Here is a 7352-nt window from a genome sequence, read left to right as displayed (position 1 = left end):
CCCTTCCCCATATTTTTACTCCTGACCTTATTTAGGCTTGCCATAAAAAAGGTGTTGAATACTGATTGACGCAAGACATTTCAGCTTTAAATGTTTAATTAATTTGTCAAAATTTGAAAAACATAATTCCACTTTGACATTATGGGGTATTGTGCATTGGCCAGTGACAAAAAAAAATCTCAATTTAATCAATTTTAAATTCAGGCTGTAACACAACAAAATGTGGAAAAAGTCAAGGGGTGTGAATACTTTCTGAAGGCACTGTATTTACATGGTTTTCGGCATGTGCTAGAAATATCAACCTCAGTACAAGCGGTCAAAAAAGTTTGGTAAACAATACCTTCCTGGGGATATTTTGCCTCAAATTTTGAGCGGCTGAAGGACAAACCGCACAGACAACCGGTAAAGTTCAAAAGTAATTTTATTAAACATTCTGGCTTGTAAGGAACATTTACACGATTTTGCAGTCATTAGTTTCAATTAATTGTGCATTACAGCTTGATTAATCAGACAAACTTGGACTGTTACTCAGCTAGCTATGTCTCAAACGCTCCTACCAAGGATCCTACCTCTGGCTTGTGGCTAGCTACGTATCGCTCTTGCTAATCTAGTTTTTGATGTTTTACAATAAAGGCACTTGAGCGGTGTTGGTAAAAAAAAACAATGAGCATCGTTCATCTTGTCAGTCAATCAAACAATGTTTTAATGATAACATTCGAGCTGTCATTATCTCTCTTTACAGTTGTCTCTACTTCCTCTACCCACAATGCCAAGTGACAAGTGTTGAGACAGAGGACCATGTTATTCAAACCACTCTAACCAAAGATGGTGTTTTAATCGCTCTTTTTAAAAATGGACACTGAAATCCTCCAGTGTTTATTTTTCGAATGCTAGTAAATGCGATGATATTGATCATTTTGTGATCAGTATATAATTTTATATACAAGGAAAGCACTCTCTTATTGCCAGACAGTTTGTGACACAGTATTTTCTCATTAACCTCAATGGAAGCTCCAGTCACACCAACTCCTCTACCCTCCAACTCCACCCTGCCTACACCTTTCCCTCTGCACCGGGCAGTGGCCCCAGCAGTCCGGCTTGGATTCACCATCCTCTACACTGCTCTCTACGGAAGTCTCTTCTTGGTCGTCTACGTTCGTCTCTGGCTCCTCCTGCTCTGCCGACACAAGCGCTGGAGCTACCAGAGTGTGTTTCTGTTCCTCTGTCTTCTCTGTTCTCCTTCTACTTCCATAACGGCCTGGAAGCCAATCACCTGGCCACAGTGTTTTACTGGCTCCTCTACTGCTTCTCTGTCTGTCTGCAGTTCTTCACCCCTCAGTCTCATCAACCTCTACTTCACTCAGGTAAGACACATTTTATATCTTAGATCACATGACATACTTGCAGGACAAGTTTTTCTGAGTTATGATTTGTTATGAAAGCATTAGTCTGACGCTCGTGGCAGATTGTTAAATCGAGTAGCTGGCCAGCCGCATGCAAGATTTGGTTCGAAGTTCAGAGACTATGAAAGTATTTGTTAAAGTATGTGTTTACTTTGTCTATTGGCTGGTTTCTATTCTCCTTTGTTTGTACAGGTATTACTCAACGTGATAGAGAAGTACAGCCCTAACACTGAGCCCAGCAATGGACTGTGAGTTCCACTTCCCTCAAACTACTTGCAGCTGTTGGTGTCCTTTAGAGAGGTTTTGAAGAAGCTTTATTTAAATAATTTGAACTGACAAGTCTCTCTCTCTCCTCAGATGTTGGGCGCGGTGCTTATACGCCTCCCTGAGTGGTGAGTTCCTGTGTGTCAAAGTGGTGTGTGCTGCTCTTGGCTGGAACGGGGGCAGTGGAGGAGCAGGAGCTATAACATGGAGTCTGGTTCTGAAACGAGGACTGAAACATGGAGTCTGGTTCTGAAACGAGGACTGAAACATGGAGTCTGGTTCTGAAACGAGGACTGAAACATGGAGTCTGGTTCTGAAACGAGGACTGAAACATGGAGTCTGGTTCTGAAACGAGGACTGAAACATGGAGTCTGGATCTGAAACGAGGACTGAAACATGGAGTCTGGTTCTGAAACGAGGACTGAAACATGGAGTCTGGTTCTGAAACGAGGACTGAAACATGGAGTCTGGTTCTGAAACGAGGACTGAAACATGGAGTCTGGTTCTGAAACGAGGACTGAAACATGGAGTCTGGATCTGAAACGAGGACTGAAACATGGAGTCTGGTTCTGAAACGAGGACTGAAACATGGAGTCTGGATCTGATACGAGGGACTGAAACATGGAGTCTGGTTCTGATACGAGGACTGAAACATGGAGTCTGGTTCTGAAACGAGGACTGAAACATGGAGTCTGGTTCTGAAACGAGGACTGAAACATGGAGTCTAGTTCTGAAACGAGGACTGAAACATGGAGTCTGGATCTGATACGAGGACTGAAACATGGAGTCTGGTTCTGATACGAGGACTGAAACATGGAGTCTGGTTCTGAAACGAGGACTGAAACATGGAGTCTGGTTCTGAAACGAGGACTGAAACATGGAGTCTAGTTCTGAAATGAGGACTGAAACATGGAGTCTGGATCTGATACGAGGACTGAAACATGGAGTCTGGTTCTGAAACGAGGACTGAAACATGGAGTCTGGTTCTGAAACGAGGACTGAAACATGGAGTCTGGTTCTGAAACGAGGAATGAAACATGGAGTCTAGTTCTGAAACGAGGACTGAAACATGGAGTCTGGATCTGATACGAGGACTGAAACATGGAGTCTGGTTCTGATACGAGGACTGAAACATGGAGTCTGGTTCTGAAACGAGGACTGAAACATGGAGTCTGGTTCTGAAACGAGGACTGAAACATGGAGTCTGGTTCTGAAACGAGGACTGAAACATGGAGTCTAGTTCTGAAACGAGGACTGAAACATGGAGTCTGGATCTGATACGAGGACTGAAACATGGAGTCTGGTTCTGAAACGAGGACTGAAACATGGAGTCTGGTTCTGAAACGAGGACTGGTCAATGACCTGCTTTTCATCTTTGAGGCTGTGTGTCTAGCTGCATTACTGCTCCTCTTAACCAGACATTCTCCATCCACCAGCCCTTACCTGCACAGTAAGGTGAGTGCTGACTAGGTTATTAACTATTCCTTAAAAGGTCATTCAACATGACAATCTTTAAAAAATATATATATATTTCACCTTTATTTAACCGGTAAGCCAGTTGAGAACAAGTTCTCATTTACAACTGCGACCTGGCCAAGATAAAGCAAAGCAGTGCGATAAAAACAACAACACAGAGTTACATATGGGGTAAAACAAAACATACAGTCAATAACACAATAGAAAATCTATATACAGTGTGTGCAAATGTAGTAAGTTATGGAGGTAAGGCAATAAATAGGCCATAGTGCAAAAATAATTACAATTTAGTATTAACACTGGAATGATAGATGTGCAGAAGATGATGTGCAAATAGAGATACTGATGCTTAAAGTTAGTGAGGGAGATAAGAGTCTCCAGCTTCAGAGATTTTTGTAGTTCGTTCCAGTCATTGGCAGCAGAGAACTGGAAGGAATGGCGGCCAAAGGAGGTGTTGGCTTTGGGGATGACCAGTGAGATATACCTGCTGGAGCGCATACTACGGGTGGGTGTTGCTATGGTGACCAATGAGCTAAGATAAGGCGGGGATTTGCCTAGCAGTGATTTATAGATGACCTGGAGTCAGTGGGTTTGGCGACAAATATGTAGTGAGGGCCAGCCAACAAGAGCGTACAGGTCACAATGGTGGGTAGTATATGGGGCTTTGGTGACAAAACGGATGGCACTGTGATAGACTACATCCAATTTGCTGAGTAGAGTGTTGGAGGCTATTTTGTAAATGACATCGCCGAAGTCAAGGATCGGTAGGATAGTCAGTTTTACGAGGGCATGTTTGGCAGCATGAGTGAAGGAGGCTTTGTTGCGAAATAGGAAGCCGATTCTAGATTTAACTTTGGATTGGAGATTCTTAATGTGAGTCTGGAAGGAGAGTTTTCGGTCTAACCAGACACCTAGGTATTTTTAGTTGTCCACATATTCTAAGTCAGACCCGCCGAGAGTAGTGATTCTAGTCGGGTGGGCGGGTGCAAGCAGCGAAGAGCATGAATTTAGTTTTACTAGCGTTTAAGAGCAGTTGGAGGCTACGGAAGGAGTGTTGTAAGGCATTCTCTAGTCAAGAATGTGATTCTTCCTAAAGGAATTCCTGCTTTTATGACATTCATCCTCCACTGTAACTGACCTAGCTGTTCCTAACCTTGTCCCCAGTCTAATTGGAAGGAAGTGTCTGGTGAATGAGATTGACATTTCCCCTAGCCAAAATCCAGTGTTTCCGCTGCACTCATTTAACTGTGTTGCTGTGCCACGGCAAAATCTCTGCAAACAAAACGAGTAATGAATAGAAAAATCTGACAACCCCCACAGTACAATAGTTTATCTACAGTGCTGTGAAAAAGTATTTGACCCCTCTCTGATTTTCTTTATTTTTGCATATCGTTGATACTGAACGTTATCAGATCTACAACCAAAACCTAATATTAGATAAAGGGAACCTGAGTTTACAAATAACAAAAAATATATACTCATTTTATTTATTTAATTAACAAAGTTATGCAACACCCAATTCCCCTGTGTGAAAAAGTAATAGCCCCCTTACACTGCAACCAAACGCTTCCTGTTGTTGTTGATCAGTCTCTCACATCGCTGTGGAGAAATTTTGGCCCACTCTTGCGTGCAGAACTGCTTTAACTCAGCGACATTTGTGGGTTTTCTAGCATGAACTTCAAGTCCTGCCACAACATCTCAATTGGGATTATGTCTGGACTTTGACTAGGTCATTCCATAACTACAAATGTGTTGCTTTTTAACCATTTTCATGTAGACTTGATTGTGTGTTTTGGATCATTGTCTTGCTGCATGACACAGCTGTGCTTCAGCTTCAGCTCACAGACGGATGGTCTGACATTCTCCTGTAGAGTTCTCTGATACAGAGCAGAATTAATTATTCCTGGCGAAAACCAAACACTGCATTCCACAGTAAGAACCTTATACCAACGGTCAAGCATGGCGGTGGTGGTGTGATGGTTTGGGGATCCTTTGCTGCCTCAGGACCTGGACAACTTGCCTTAATAGAAGGAACCATGAAGCATGGTGGTGGTGGTGTGATGGTTTGGGGATCCTTTGCTGCCTCAGGACCTGGACAACTTGCCTTAATAGAAGGAACCATGAATTATGCTCTGTATCAGAGAATTCAACAACAACAAAATGCTCAAAAGCAACACATTTGAAGTTTTGGAATGGACAACCAGTTAATGAGTGTAAGGGGGAAATTACTTTTTCACACAGGGGCATTGGGTGTTGCATAACTTTGTTTATGAAATAAATGAAATAAGTATGCAATTGTTGTGTTATTTGTTCACTCAGGTTCCCTTTATCTAATATTAGGTTTTGGTTGAAGATTGGTAACGTGCTGATAACATTCATTATAAACATTTGCTAAATTAGAAAGGGGGCAAATTATTTTTCACAGCACTGTATTTACCATGTCACAGTGGTGGAAAAAGTACTCAATTGTCATACTTGAGTAAAAGTAAAGATACCTTAATAGAAAATGACTCAAGTAAAATTGAAAGTCACCCAGTAAGTACTTTACACCACTCCCTAGTTGGCCTGTTGTGTGTTCTATGTAAGATACATATTCCTTTCGAGGCGCATTTCAAGTTACGAGTGCCATAGGGAGGGAAACCTGCATTCTGACAAGTAGTCAATGCACAACAATTCTTGCAGTTTTAATGGCCTTTGTTAAAAAGAGAGTGTTCCCAGCTTTCCATTCCTACTTTATTTATTTCTCAACTCCTAAATATGTGTGAACTGCACCGTTTTAAACCCAGAGTTTTTAGCAGCGTCATGGTTAAGCACGTTACCACTTGCAATTGGCTGTCATTAAGTGGTTTCTGTGAGAAGTACAGGCTAACAGGTAGACCTACCTAATATTCACTGTGTTTATGCAGGTTTTCTGGGACATAAATTCATCAGTAGGATGCTAACTAGTTAAAATATTAAATTTGGGCTCTAGCTAATGATTAGCCCAATAGGGCACATGCAGATAGGCAACCCCATGCTTCAGTCTATGTACAGTTGAAGTCGGAAGTTTACATACACTTACGTTGGAGTCATTATAACTCGTTTTTCAACCACTCCACACATTTCTTGTTAAACTATAGTTTTGGCAAGTCGGTTAGGACATCTACTTTGTGCCTGACACAAGTAATTTTTCCAACAATTGTTTACAGACAGATTATTTCACTTATAATTCACTGTATCACAATTCCAGTGGGTCAGAAGTTTACATACACTAAGTTGACTGTGCCTTTAAACAGCTTGGAAAATTCCAGAAAATGATGTCATGGCTTTAGAAGCTTCTGAGAGGCTAATTGACATCATTTGAGTCAGTATGAAAATGAATGCACTCACTAACTGTAAGTCGATCTGGACAAGAGCGTCTGCTAAATGACTAAAATGTCAATGTAAATTGGAGGTGTACCTGTGGATGTATTTCAAGGCCTACCTTCAAACTCAGTGCCTCTTTGCTTGACATCATGGGCAAATCAAAAGAAATCAGCCAAGACCTCAGAAAGAAAATTGTGGACCTCCACAAGTCTGGTTCATCCTTGGGAGTAATTTCCAAACGCCTGAAGGTACCACGTTCATCTGTACAAACAATAGTATGCAAGTATAAACACCATGGGACCACACAGCTGTCATACCGCTCAGGAAGGAGACGCGTTCTGTCTCCTAGAGATGAACGTACTTTGGTGCGAAAAGTGCAAATCAATCCCAGAACAACAGCAAAGGACCTTGTGAAGATGCTGGAGGAAACAGGTACAAAAGTATCTATATCCACAGTAAAACGAGTCCTATATCGACATAACCTGAAAGGCCGCTCAGCAAGGAAGAAGCCACTGCTCCAAAACTGCCATAAAAAAGCCAGACTATGGTTTGCAACTGCACATGGGGACAAAGATCGTACTTTTTGGAGAAATGTCCTCTGGTCTGATGAAACAAAAATAGAACAGTTTGGCCATAATGACCATCGTTATGTTTGGAGGAAAAGGGGGGGCTTGCAAGCCGAAGAACACCATCCCAACCATGAAGCACGGGGGTGGCAGCATCATGCTGTGGGGGTGCTTTGCTGCAGGAGGGACTGGTGCACTTCACAAAATAGATGGCATCATGAGGAAGGAAAATTATGTGGATATATTGAAGCAGCATCTCAAGACATCAGTCAAGGAAGTTAAAGCTTGGTCGCAAATG

The 7352-nt window shown here is 42.0% G+C and overlaps 1 pseudogene; it reads left to right on the top strand.

The window, feature by feature from the left end:
• Positions 1–262: 262 nt before the first annotated feature.
• On the top strand, positions 263–2263 carry LOC121530683 (annotated as a pseudogene).
• Positions 2264–7352: the final 5089 nt, after the last annotated feature.

This window comes from Coregonus clupeaformis, chromosome 29 (assembly GCF_020615455.1).
Source record: "Coregonus clupeaformis isolate EN_2021a chromosome 29, ASM2061545v1, whole genome shotgun sequence".
Taxonomy (NCBI): domain Eukaryota; kingdom Metazoa; phylum Chordata; class Actinopteri; order Salmoniformes; family Salmonidae; genus Coregonus; species Coregonus clupeaformis.
The sequence above is the reverse complement of the archived record's forward strand: the minus strand, read 5'-3'. Positions and strand labels throughout refer to the sequence as shown.